Raw genomic sequence first — 13901 nt, forward strand, 5'->3', positions numbered from 1 at the left:
TCTGTGTCAGTTATTAGATAATGCCATAAGTGATAATATAGGATATAGGTGTTTTGCTGTCCGACCTACTTCATGTTTTGTGATTATCTCCAGGCTCATCTATGGTGCCTCAAAGAGCAGTGCTTCAATGTTTTCCATGGCTAATATTCCATTGTGTACATGGACCACTTCTTCTTGGTGCATTCCTCTGTTGATGGACATTTTCGTTGCTTCCAAGTGTTGCCTATGGTAAATATTGCTGGAGTGCAGGATTGCCAGCCTGTGATTTTTGATTTTCATTTTCTCAGGTGATAGACCCAGCAGTGGGTATGATTGATTGACTGGTATGGTAGGTCAACGTTTACCTTTTCAAGGCACCTCAATTGTGCTTTCATTAGTGGCTCTTACCACATCCCCATTAGAATCGAGGGTACACATTTCTCCACAATCACGTCAGCATTTATTGTTTGCAGCATTTTTGTTGATGGCAGTTCTGACTGGTGTGAGCTGATAGGTTTTTGTAATTTGGGTTTACATGTCTGTAAAAATTCCTACAATTCGTCATTTTTCCACGCCTTTTTCTTTTCTGTTAAAAGAAAAAAGAAAAAAAGTGTGAGTATAATATACCTCTTCAAATTTTCTTTTTGGAAGGTTGCACTCTGGAATTTTTTGGTCGATTTTCGACCTCAGTATTTTTTGGAGGGCCGGTGTCATTTACAGACCTGCAATTGGTGAATATTTAGTGACCTTTTGCAGTGGGTTTAAAGCTGCTCTTGTGGGAAACGGCCACCAGGATGCAGCATTTCTCCATTCCCAAATCTGGGTACTAGGGCAGCAGAGCCATTCTGGAAGTTGTTTGCCTAGGTTTTAAATTTGGATGGAATGTGCCAGGAAAACCCCCCATAAGTTTATGTCTCATTACTCCTAGTTCGTTGTTTTAATTTTTTCAACTGGGGTAATGGTAAGAATGTTGTTCGTCCAACGTGTACACACTCTGGTTCATCTACATATTGTATATAACTATTTATGTAGAGATCCTCTTTCCGTGTAAATTATTACAGAGTGTTCCGTAATCCTTCCTTGCTATATGGTTGGTCTTTTTGATATATGTATATAATATGTATTTGTATACATATGGTAACGCTAATCTTCATTTATCCATTCCCCCCACCTTTCCTTTTAGATAAGCATAGTTTTTTTTTAATAAGTCTGTGATTGACTTTCTGTGTGGAAATATGTTCATTTGTGTCAGTTATTAGATAACGCCTATAAGTGATATCATAGGATATAGGACTTTTGCTTTCCGACTTACCTCATGTTCTGTGATTATCTCCAAGATCATCTATGGTGCCTCAAAGAGCAGTGTTTCATTGTTTTCCAAGGCTAGTATTCATTGTGTACATGGACCACTTCTTCTTTATCGTTTCATCTGTTGATGGACATTTTGGTTGCTTCACTGTCTTGTCTATTGTGAATCAGGCTGCAGTGCAGCTTTTGCAGCCCAGGTCTTCTTCATTCTGGTCTTCTCAGGTGAGTGGCCCATTGGTGTGCCTGCTGGATTGAATGGTACCTCAATTTTTCCTTTTAAACGCAGCTCCTTTCTGTTGTCATTATTTGCGTTTAACCCTCTTACATCTCACCAGCAGCTAGAGGGTACACAGTTGTCTAAAACCTCTTCAGCATTTATTGTTTGTAGACTTTTTGCCAATGGTCAGTCGATTGGTGTGAGTTGAAAAGTTTTTGTAGATTAGATTGCATGAGTCTAATACTTCCTGAGGCTGAGCTTTTATCCATTTTCCTTTCTTTAAAAAGAGAGTGAGTAAAACTTACGTCTTCATACTATCTTCGTGAACATTTTGCCTGTTTTGAATTCTTTTATCCATTCCCTACCTCAGCACAATTTTGAGGGCAGGTGTCCTTTACAGCCCTGTTTGCTTATGAATGGTAAGTGACTATTAGCTGTGGGTTAAAAGTTGCTCTTGCGGGAATCGGCCACAAGGCGGCAGCATTTCTCCTTTACCAAATCTGGTTACTAGGGCAACAGAGCCTTACTGGAAGTGGTGTTCTAGGTGTTAATTAGAATAGAATGTGCGAGGAAAAAGCCATTTAAGTTTAGGTCTCATTATTTCTTGTTGGTATTTTTAACTTAATTTTTATTTTTTATCACAGCAAACTTGATTACAATGTTTTGTTTGTTCTAGGTGTGCAAGATGTGGTTCTTTCACACATATACATATATCTATTCTTCTTCGGATCCTTTTCCCATGTAGGTTATGACACAATGTTGAGTAGTCTTCTCTTGGTATTGCATAGGTCTTTGGTGATTATATATTTCACATGTGTTTGTATCTCTCTGTTAACCTCAATATGGTAATGTATCCAATCCTCACACCTGTCCATTTGGTGAACCATAAGTTTTTTTAATGAATCTATGATAGTGTTTGTGGAAATATCTTTGTTTGTATCATTTTTTAGGTAACCCCTATATGTGATATGATAGGATATGTGTCTTTCGCTTTCTCACTTACTCCAAGTTGCATGATTACTTCTAGACTCATCTATGGTGCTGCAAATGGCATTGTATCATTTTTTCAGTAGCTCACATTCCATCTGTACAGGTAGCAGTTCTTCTTTGTCCACCCATCTGTCGATGGACTTTTTGGTTACTTCCATATCTTGGCTATTGTAATACTATGCAGTGCAGATTTGCGTGCCTGTGTCCTTCCAATTCTGTCTTCTTAGTTTATAGGTCCAGGAATAGGTCTGCTGGATCATATGCTAGCTCAATGTTTACCTTTTAAAGGCACCTCTGTTCTGTTCTCCTTAGTGGTTCTTTCCAGGTTATGTCCCACTTAATGTGGAGGGCATGTATTTCTTCCCAGCACCTTCAGGATTTATTCTTTGTAGTTTTTGCTGATGATTATTCTGAGTGGTGTGAGCTGATACCTCTTTGTGGTTGAATTTGCATGTGTCTCATAATGCGTTGAAATTGAGCTTTAAGACATGTCCTTTTAATTTTTCCAGCTGTGATTAGAGCTTATTTCTTCAAAGTGTTTTCTTAAAGTATGTGTCACCATTTGAAATATTTTGGCCATTATCTCCCTCAAGACATTTTGAGGGCAGGTTTCATTTACAGCCCTGCAGTACTTGTTCATATGAAGTGACATTAGCTCAGGCTTTAAACCTGCTTTTGCAGGTAACGGTCAGAGAGCGGCAGCCTTTCTACATTCCCCTTGCTCGTACTAGGGAAACAGACCTACCGGACAGTGGTGTTCTTCGGTTATAAATTAGAGTGCAATGTGCCCGGATAAACCCACAAATGTTGATGTCTCCTTGCTTTTGATTGTTTTTAAATTTAATTTATATTTATTATTAGAGTAATATTCCATTTTGTAAGTGGACCACTTCTTCTTGGTGCATTCCTCGGTTGATGGACATTTTCATTGCTTCCACGTGCTGGCTATGGTAAATCTTGCTGGCGTACAGGTTTGCCAGCCTGTGACTTTTTGATTCTCATTTTCTCAGGTGTTAGGCCAAGCAGTGGTTGTGGTTGATTGACTGGTAGCTCAATGTTTCCCTTTTCAAAGCACCTACACTGTGTTTTCATTAGTGGCTCTTTACATGCCACCCCTTACAAAAGAGGGTACGCATTTCTCCACACTCCCTTCACCGTTTATTTTTTGCAGCATTTTTCCTAATGGCCATTCTGACTGCTGTGAGCTGATAGGTTTTTGTATTATGGGTATGCATGTCATTAAATTTTTTTTAATTCGTCATATTCCTACCCCTTTTTCTTTTCTCTTAAAAGAAAAACCCGTGAGTACAATATAGCTCTTGAAATTGTCTTCTTCGAAGGTTGCCCTCTTGTGAAGTTTGTGGTCGATTTTTGACCCCAGAAATTTTCTGGAGGGCAAGTGTCATTTACAGAACGGCAAGTTGGTGAAAATTTAGTGACCTTTTGCAGTAGGTTCAAAGCTGCTGTTGTGGGAAACGGCCACAAGGAGGTAGCATTTCTCCATTCCCCAATCTGGGTACTAGGGCAGCAGAGCATTTCTGGAAGTCATTGTCCTAGGTTGTAAATTAGAATGGAATTTGCCAGGAGAAGTCCCCATAAGTTTATGTCTCATTACTTCTTCTTGGTTTTTAAATTTTTTTAATCTGGGTAAAGTTTAGAATATTGTTTGTCTTTGGTGTACGCAGTCTGGTTCCTTTGTACATTATGTATGTCTATTAATGTACAGATCCTCTTCCCATGTAAAATATTACAGTGTTCCGTTGACCTCCCTTGCTATATGTTCGGTCTTTTTGATACATGTATATAATATGTATTTGTATATGTATAGTAACACTAACCTTCATTTCTCAATTTGCCCCCTCCTTTCCTTTCAGATGAGCATAGTTTGATTTCTAAGCCTGTGAGTGTCTTTCTCTTTGGAAATATGTTCATCTGTGTCAGTTATTAGATAATGCCATAAGTGATAATATAGGATATAGGTGTTTTGCTGTCCGACCTACTTCATGTTTTGTGATTATCTCCAGGCTCATCTATGGTGCCTCAAAGAGCAGTGCTTCAATGTTTTCCATGGCTAATATTCCATTGTGTACATGGACCACTTCTTCTTGGTGCATTCCTCTGTTGATGGACATTTTCGTTGCTTCCAAGTGTTGCCTATGGTAAATATTGCTGGAGTGCAGGATTGCCAGCCTGTGATTTTTGATTTTCATTTTCTCAGGTGATAGACCCAGCAGTGGGTATGATTGATTGACTGGTATGGTAGGTCAACGTTTACCTTTTCAAGGCACCTCAATTGTGCTTTCATTAGTGGCTCTTACCACATCCCCATTAGAATCGAGGGTACACATTTCTCCACAATCACGTCAGCATTTATTGTTTGCAGCATTTTTGTTGATGGCAGTTCTGACTGGTGTGAGCTGATAGGTTTTTGTAATTTGGGTTTACATGTCTGTAAAAATTCCTACAATTCGTCATTTTTCCACGCCTTTTTCTTTTCTGTTAAAAGAAAAAAGAAAAAAAGTGTGAGTATAATATACCTCTTCAAATTTTCTTTTTGGAAGGTTGCACTCTGGAATTTTTTGGTCGATTTTCGACCTCAGTATTTTTTGGAGGGCCGGTGTCATTTACAGACCTGCAATTGGTGAATATTTAGTGACCTTTTGCAGTGGGTTTAAAGCTGCTCTTGTGGGAAACGGCCACCAGGATGCAGCATTTCTCCATTCCCAAATCTGGGTACTAGGGCAGCAGAGCCATTCTGGAAGTTGTTTGCCTAGGTTTTAAATTTGGATGGAATGTGCCAGGAAAACCCCCCATAAGTTTATGTCTCATTACTCCTAGTTCGTTGTTTTAATTTTTTCAACTGGGGTAATGGTAAGAATGTTGTTCGTCCAACGTGTACACACTCTGGTTCATCTACATATTGTATATAACTATTTATGTAGAGATCCTCTTTCCGTGTAAATTATTACAGAGTGTTCCGTAATCCTTCCTTGCTATATGGTTGGTCTTTTTGATATATGTATATAATATGTATTTGTATACATATGGTAACGCTAATCTTCATTTATCCATTCCCCCCACCTTTCCTTTTAGATAAGCATAGTTTTTTTTTAATAAGTCTGTGATTGACTTTCTGTGTGGAAATATGTTCATTTGTGTCAGTTATTAGATAACGCCTATAAGTGATATCATAGGATATAGGACTTTTGCTTTCCGACTTACCTCATGTTCTGTGATTATCTCCAAGATCATCTATGGTGCCTCAAAGAGCAGTGTTTCATTGTTTTCCAAGGCTAGTATTCATTGTGTACATGGACCACTTCTTCTTTATCGTTTCATCTGTTGATGGACATTTTGGTTGCTTCACTGTCTTGTCTATTGTGAATCAGGCTGCAGTGCAGCTTTTGCAGCCCAGGTCTTCTTCATTCTGGTCTTCTCAGGTGAGTGGCCCATTGGTGTGCCTGCTGGATTGAATGGTACCTCAATTTTTCCTTTTAAACGCAGCTCCTTTCTGTTGTCATTATTTGCGTTTAACCCTCTTACATCTCACCAGCAGCTAGAGGGTACACAGTTGTCTAAAACCTCTTCAGCATTTATTGTTTGTAGACTTTTTGCCAATGGTCAGTCGATTGGTGTGAGTTGAAAAGTTTTTGTAGATTAGATTGCATGAGTCTAATACTTCCTGAGGCTGAGCTTTTATCCATTTTCCTTTCTTTAAAAAGAGAGTGAGTAAAACTTACGTCTTCATACTATCTTCGTGAACATTTTGCCTGTTTTGAATTCTTTTATCCATTCCCTACCTCAGCACAATTTTGAGGGCAGGTGTCCTTTACAGCCCTGTTTGCTTATGAATGGTAAGTGACTATTAGCTGTGGGTTAAAAGTTGCTCTTGCGGGAATCGGCCACAAGGCGGCAGCATTTCTCCTTTACCAAATCTGGTTACTAGGGCAACAGAGCCTTACTGGAAGTGGTGTTCTAGGTGTTAATTAGAATAGAATGTGCGAGGAAAAAGCCCTTTAAGTTTATGTCTCATTATTTCTTGTTGGTATTTTTAACTTAATTTTTATTTTTTATCACAGCAAACTTGATTACAATGTTTTGTTTGTTCTAGGTGTGCAAGATGTGGTTCTTTCACACATATACATATATCTATTCTTCTTCGGATCCTTTTCCCATGTAGGTTATGACACAATGTTGAGTAGTCTTCTCTTGGTATTGCATAGGTCTTTGGTGATTATACATTTCACATGTGTTTGTATCTCTCTGTTAACCTCAATATGGTAATGTATCCAATCCTCACACCTGTCCATTTGGTGAACCATAAGTTTTTTTAATGAATCTATGATAGTGTTTGAGGAAATATCTTTGTTTGGATCATTTTTTAGGTAACCCCTATATGTGATATGATAGGATATGTGTCTTTCGCTTTCTCACTTACTCCAAGTTGCATGATTACTTCTAGACTCATCTATGGTGCTGCAAATGTCATTGTATCATTTTTTCAGTAGCTCACATTCCATCTGTACAGGTAGCAGTTCTTCTTTGTCCACCCATCTGTCGATGGACTTTTTGGTTACTTCCATATCTTGGCTATTGTAATACTATGCAGTGCAGATTTGCGTGCCTGTGTCCTTCCAATTCTGTCTTCTTAGTTTATAGGTCCAGGAATAGGTCTGCTGGATCATATGCTAGCTCAATGTTTACCTTTTAAAGGCACCTCTGTTCTGTTCTCCTTAGTGGTTCTTTCCAGGTTATGTCCCACTTAATGTGGAGGGCATGTATTTCTTCCCAGCACCTTCAGGATTTATTCTTTGTAGTTTTTGCTGATGATTATTCTGAGTGGTGTGAGCTGATACCTCTTTGTGGTTGAATTTGCATGTGTCTCATAATGCGTTGAAATTGAGCTTTAAGACATGTCCTTTTTATTTTTCCAGCTGTGATTAGAGCTTATTTCTTCAAAGTGTTTTCTTAAAGTATGTGTCACCATTTGAAATATTTTGGCCATTATCTCCCTCAAGACATTTTGAGGGCAGGTTTCATTTACAGCCCTGCAGTACTTGTTCATATGAAGTGACGTTAGCTCAGGCTTTAAACCTGCTTTTGCAGGTAACGGCCAGAGAGCGGCAGCCTTTCTACATTCCCCTTGCTCGTACTAGGGAAACAGACCTACCGGCCAGTGGTGTTCTTCGGTTATAAATTAGAGTGCAATGTGCCCGGATAAACCCACAAATGTTGATGTCTCCTTGCTTTTGTTTGTTTTTAAATTTAATTTATATTTATTATTAGAGTAATATTCCATTTTGTAAGTGGACCACTTCTTCTTGGTGCATTCCTCGGTTGATAGACATTTTCATTGCTTCCACGTGCTGGCTATGGTAAATCTTGCTGGCGTACAGGTTTGCCAGCCTGTGACTTTTTGATTCTCATTTTCTCAGGTGATAGACCAACCAGTGGTTGTGATTGATTGACTGGTAGCTCAATGTTTCCCTTTTCAAAGCACCTACACTCTGTTTTCATTAGTGGCTCTTTACATGCCACCCCTTACAAAAGAGGGTACGCATTTCTCCACACTCCCTTCACCGTTTATTTTTTGCAGCATTTTTCCTAATGGCCATTCTGACTGCTGTGAGCTGATAGGTTTTTGTATTATGGGTATGCATGTCATTAAATTTTTTTTAATTCGTCATATTCCTACCCCTTTTTCTTTACTCTTAAAAGAAAAACCCGTGAGTACAATATAGCTCTTGAAATTGTCTTCTTCGAAGGTTGCCCTCTTGTGAAGTTTTTGGTCGATTTTTGACCCCAGAAATTTTCTGGAGGGCAAGTGTCATTTACAGAACGGCAAGTTGGTGAAAATTTAGTGACCTTTTGCAGTAGGTTCAAAGCTGCTGTTGTGGGAAACGGCCACAAGGAGGTAGCATTTCTCCATTCCCCAATCTGGGTACTAGGGCAGCAGAGCATTTCTGGAAGTCATTGTCCTAGGTTGTAAATTAGAATGGAATTTGCCAGGAGAAGTCCCCATAAGTTTATGTCTCATTACTTCTTCTTGGTTTTTAAATTTTTTTAATCTGGGTAAAGTTTAGAATATTGTTTGTCTTTGGTGTACGCAGTCTGGTTCCTTTGTACATTATGTATGTCTATTAATGTACAGATCCTCTTCCCATGTAAAATATTACAGTGTTCCGTTGACCTCCCTTGCTATATGTTCGGTTTTTTGATACATGTATATAATATGTATTTGTATATGTATAGTAACACTAACCTTCATTTCTCAATTTGCCCCCTCCTTTCCTTTCAGATGAGCATAGTTTGATTTCTAAGCCTGTGAGTGTCTTTCTCTTTGGAAATATGTTCATCTGTGTCAGTTATTAGATAATGCCATAAGTGATAATATAGGATATAGGTGTTTTGCTGTCCGACCTACTTCATGTTTTGTGATTATCTCCAGGCTCATCTATGGTGCCTCAAAGAGCAGTGCTTCAATGTTTTCCATGGCTAATATTCCATTGTGTACATGGACCACTTCTTCTTGGTGCATTCCTCTGTTGATGGACATTTTCGTTGCTTCCAAGTGTTGCCTATGGTAAATATTGCTGGAGTGCAGGATTGCCAGCCTGTGATTTTTGATTTTCATTTTCTCAGGTGATAGACCCAGCAGTGGGTATGATTGATTGACTGGTATGGTAGGTCAACGTTTACCTTTTCAAGGCACCTCAATTGTGCTTTCATTAGTGGCTCTTACCACATCCCCATTAGAATCGAGGGTACACATTTCTCCACAATCACGTCAGCATTTATTGTTTGCAGCATTTTTGTTGATGGCAGTTCTGACTGGTGTGAGCTGATAGGTTTTTGTAATTTGGGTTTACATGTCTGTAAAAATTCCTACAATTCATCATTTTTCCACGCCTTTTTCTTTTCTGTTAAAAGAAAAAAGAAAAAAAGTGTGAGTATAATATACCTCTTCAAATTTTCTTTTTGGAAGGTTGCACTCTGGAATTTTTTGGTCGATTTTCGACCTCAGTATTTTTTGGAGGGCCGGTGTCATTTACAGACCTGCAATTGGTGAATATTTAGTGACCTTTTGCAGTGGGTTTAAAGCTGCTCTTGTGGGAAACGGCCACCAGGATGCAGCATTTCTCCATTCCCAAATCTGGGTACTAGGGCAGCAGAGCCATTCTGGAAGTTGTTTGCCTAGGTTTTAAATTTGGATGGAATGTGCCAGGAAAACCCCCCATAAGTTTATGTCTCATTACTCCTAGTTCGTTGTTTTAATTTTTTCAACTGGGGTAATGGTAAGAATGTTGTTCGTCCAACGTGTACACACTCTGGTTCATCTACATATTGTATATAACTATTTATGTAGAGATCCTCTTTCCGTGTAAATTATTACAGAGTGTTCCGTAATCCTTCCTTGCTATATGGTTGGTCTTTTTGATATATGTATATAATATGTATTTGTATACATATGGTAACGCTAATCTTCATTTATCCATTCCCCCCACCTTTCCTTTTAGATAAGCATAGTTTTTTTTTAATAAGTCTGTGATTGACTTTCTGTGTGGAAATATGTTCATTTGTGTCAGTTATTAGATAACGCCTATAAGTGATATCATAGGATATAGGACTTTTGCTTTCCGACTTACCTCATGTTCTGTGATTATCTCCAAGATCATCTATGGTGCCTCAAAGAGCAGTGTTTCATTGTTTTCCAAGGCTAGTATTCATTGTGTACATGGACCACTTCTTCTTTATCGTTTCATCTGTTGATGGACATTTTGGTTGCTTCACTGTCTTGTCTATTGTGAATCAGGCTGCAGTGCAGCTTTTGCAGCCCAGGTCTTCTTCATTCTGGTCTTCTCAGGTGAGTGGCCCATTGGTGTGCCTGCTGGATTGAATGGTACCTCAATTTTTCCTTTTAAACGCAGCTCCTTTCTGTTGTCATTATTTGCGTTTAACCCTCTTACATCTCACCAGCAGCTAGAGGGTACACAGTTGTCTAAAACCTCTTCAGCATTTATTGTTTGTAGACTTTTTGCCAATGGTCAGTCGATTGGTGTGAGTTGAAAAGTTTTTGTAGATTAGATTGCATGAGTCTAATACTTCCTGAGGCTGAGCTTTTATCCATTTTCCTTTCTTTAAAAAGAGAGTGAGTAAAACTTACGTCTTCATACTATCTTCGTGAACATTTTGCCTGTTTTGAATTCTTTTATCCATTCCCTACCTCAGCACAATTTTGAGGGCAGGTGTCCTTTACAGCCCTGTTTGCTTATGAATGGTAAGTGACTATTAGCTGTGGGTTAAAAGTTGCTCTTGCGGGAATCGGCCACAAGGCGGCAGCATTTCTCCTTTACCAAATCTGGTTACTAGGGCAACAGAGCCTTACTGGAAGTGGTGTTCTAGGTGTTAATTAGAATAGAATGTGCGAGGAAAAAGCCCTTTAAGTTTATGTCTCATTATTTCTTGTTGGTATTTTTAACTTAATTTTTATTTTTTATCACAGCAAACTTGATTACAATGTTTTGTTTGTTCTAGGTGTGCAAGATGTGGTTCTTTCACACATATACATATATCTATTCTTCTTCGGATCCTTTTCCCATGTAGGTTATGACACAATGTTGAGTAGTCTTCTCTTGGTATTGCATAGGTCTTTGGTGATTATACATTTCACATGTGTTTGTATCTCTCTGTTAACCTCAATATGGTAATGTATCCAATCCTCACACCTGTCCATTTGGTGAACCATAAGTTTTTTTAATGAATCTATGATAGTGTTTGAGGAAATATCTTTGTTTGGATCATTTTTTAGGTAACCCCTATATGTGATATGATAGGATATGTGTCTTTCGCTTTCTCACTTACTCCAAGTTGCATGATTACTTCTAGACTCATCTATGGTGCTGCAAATGGCATTGTATCATTTTTTCAGTAGCTCACATTCCATCTGTACAGGTAGCAGTTCTTCTTTGTCCACCCATCTGTCGATGGACTTTTTGGTTACTTCCATATCTTGGCTATTGTAATACTATGCAGTGCAGATTTGCGTGCCTGTGTCCTTCCAATTCTGTCTTCTTAGTTTATAGGTCCAGGAATAGGTCTGCTGGATCATATGCTAGCTCAATGTTTACCTTTTAAAGGCACCTCTGTTCTGTTCTCCTTAGTGGTTCTTTCCAGGTTATGTCCCACTTAATGTGGAGGGCATGTATTTCTTCCCAGCACCTTCAGGATTTATTCTTTGTAGTTTTTGCTGATAATTATTCTGAGTGGTGTGAGCTGATACCTCTTTGTGGTTGAATTTGCATGAGTCTCATAATGCGTTGAAATTGAGCTTTAAGACATGTCCTTTTACTTTTTCCAGCAGTGATTAGAGCTTATTTCTTCAAAGTGTTTTCTTAAAGTATGTGTCACCATTTGAAATATTTTGGCCATTATCTCCCTCAAGACATTTTGAGGGCAGGTTTCATTTACAGCCCTGCAGTACTTGTTCATATGAAGTGACCATTAGCTCAGGCTTTAAACCTGCTTTTGCAGGTAACGGCCAGAGAGCGGCAGCCTTTCTACATTCCCCTTGCTCATACTAGGGAAACAGACCCACCGGACAGTGGTGTTCTTCGGTTATAAATTAGAGTGCAATGTGCCCGGATAAACCCACAAATGTTGATGTCTCCTTGCTTTTGTTTGTTTTTAAATTTAATTTATATTTATTATTAGAGTAATATTCCATTTTGTAAGTGGACCACTTCTTATTGGTGCATTCCTCGGTTGATGGACATTTTCATTGCTTCCACGTGCTGGCTATGGTAAATCTTGCTGGCGTACAGGTTTGCCAGCCTGTGACTTTTTGATTCTCATTTTCTCAGGTGTTAGGCCAAGCAGTGGTTGTGGTTGATTGACTGGTAGCTCAATGTTTCCCTTTTCAAAGCACCTACACTCTGTTTTCATTAGTGGCTCTTTACATGCCACCCCTTACAAAAGAGGGTACGCATTTCTCCACACTCCCTTCACCGTTTATTTTTTGCAGCATTTTTCCTAATGGCCATTCTGACTGCTGTGAGCTGATAGGTTTTTGTATTATGGGTATGCATGTCATTAAATTTTTTTTAATTCGTCATATTCCTACCCCTTTTTCTTTTCTCTTAAAAGAAAAACCCGTGAGTACAATATAGCTCTTGAAATTGTCTTCTTCGAAGGTTGCCCTCTTGTGAAGTTTTTGGTCGATTTTTGACCCCAGAAATTTTCTGGAGGGCAAGTGTCATTTACAGAACGGCAAGTTGGTGAAAATTTAGTGACCTTTTGCAGTAGGTTCAAAGCTGCTGTTGTGGGAAACGGCCACAAGGAGGTAGCATTTCTCCATTCCCCAATCTGGGTACTAGGGCAGCAGAGCATTTCTGGAAGTCATTGTCCTAGGTTGTAAATTAGAATGGAATTTGCCAGGAGAAGTCCCCATAAGTTTATGTCTCATTACTTCTTCTTGGTTTTTAAATTTTTTTAATCTGGGTAAAGTTTAGAATATTGTTTGTCTTTGGTGTACGCAGTCTGGTTCCTTTGTACATTATGTATGTCTATTAATGTACAGATCCTCTTCCCATGTAAAATATTACAGTGTTCCGTTGACCTCCCTTGCTATATGTTCGGTCTTTTTGATACATGTATATAATATGTATTTGTATATGTATAGTAACACTAACCTTCATTTCTCAATTTGCCCCCTCCTTTCCTTTCAGATGAGCATAGTTTGATTTCTAAGCCTGTGAGTGTCTTTCTCTTTGGAAATATGTTCATCTGTGTCAGTTATTAGATAATGCCATAAGTGATAATATAGGATATAGGTGTTTTGCTGTCCGACCTACTTCATGTTTTGTGATTATCTCCAGGCTCATCTATGGTGCCTCAAAGAGCAGTGCTTCAATGTTTTCCATGGCTAATATTCCATTGTGTACATGGACCACTTCTTCTTGGTGCATTCCTCTGTTGATGGACATTTTCGTTGCTTCCAAGTGTTGCCTATGGTAAATATTGCTGGAGTGCAGGATTGCCAGCCTGTAATTTTTGATTTTCATTTTCTCAGGTGATAGACCCAGCAGTGGGTATGATTGATTGACTGGTATGGTAGGTCAACGTTTACCTTTTCAAGGCACCTCAATTGTGCTTTCATTAGTGGCTCTTACCGCATCCCCATTAGAATCGAGGGTACACATTTCTCCACAATCACGTCAGCATTTATTGTTTGCAGCATTTTTGTTGATGGCAGTTCTGACTGGTGTGAGCTGATAGGTTTTTGTAATTTGGGTTTACATGTCTGTAAAAATTCCTACAATTCGTCATTTTTCCACGCCTTTTTCTTTTCTGTTAAAAGAAAAAAGAAAAAAAGTGTGAGTATAATATACCTCTTCAAATTTTCTTTTTG

The sequence above is a fragment of the Balaenoptera physalus genome (genome assembly GCF_965194825.1).
Source record: "Balaenoptera physalus genome assembly, chromosome: 6".
Taxonomy (NCBI): domain Eukaryota; kingdom Metazoa; phylum Chordata; class Mammalia; order Artiodactyla; family Balaenopteridae; genus Balaenoptera; species Balaenoptera physalus.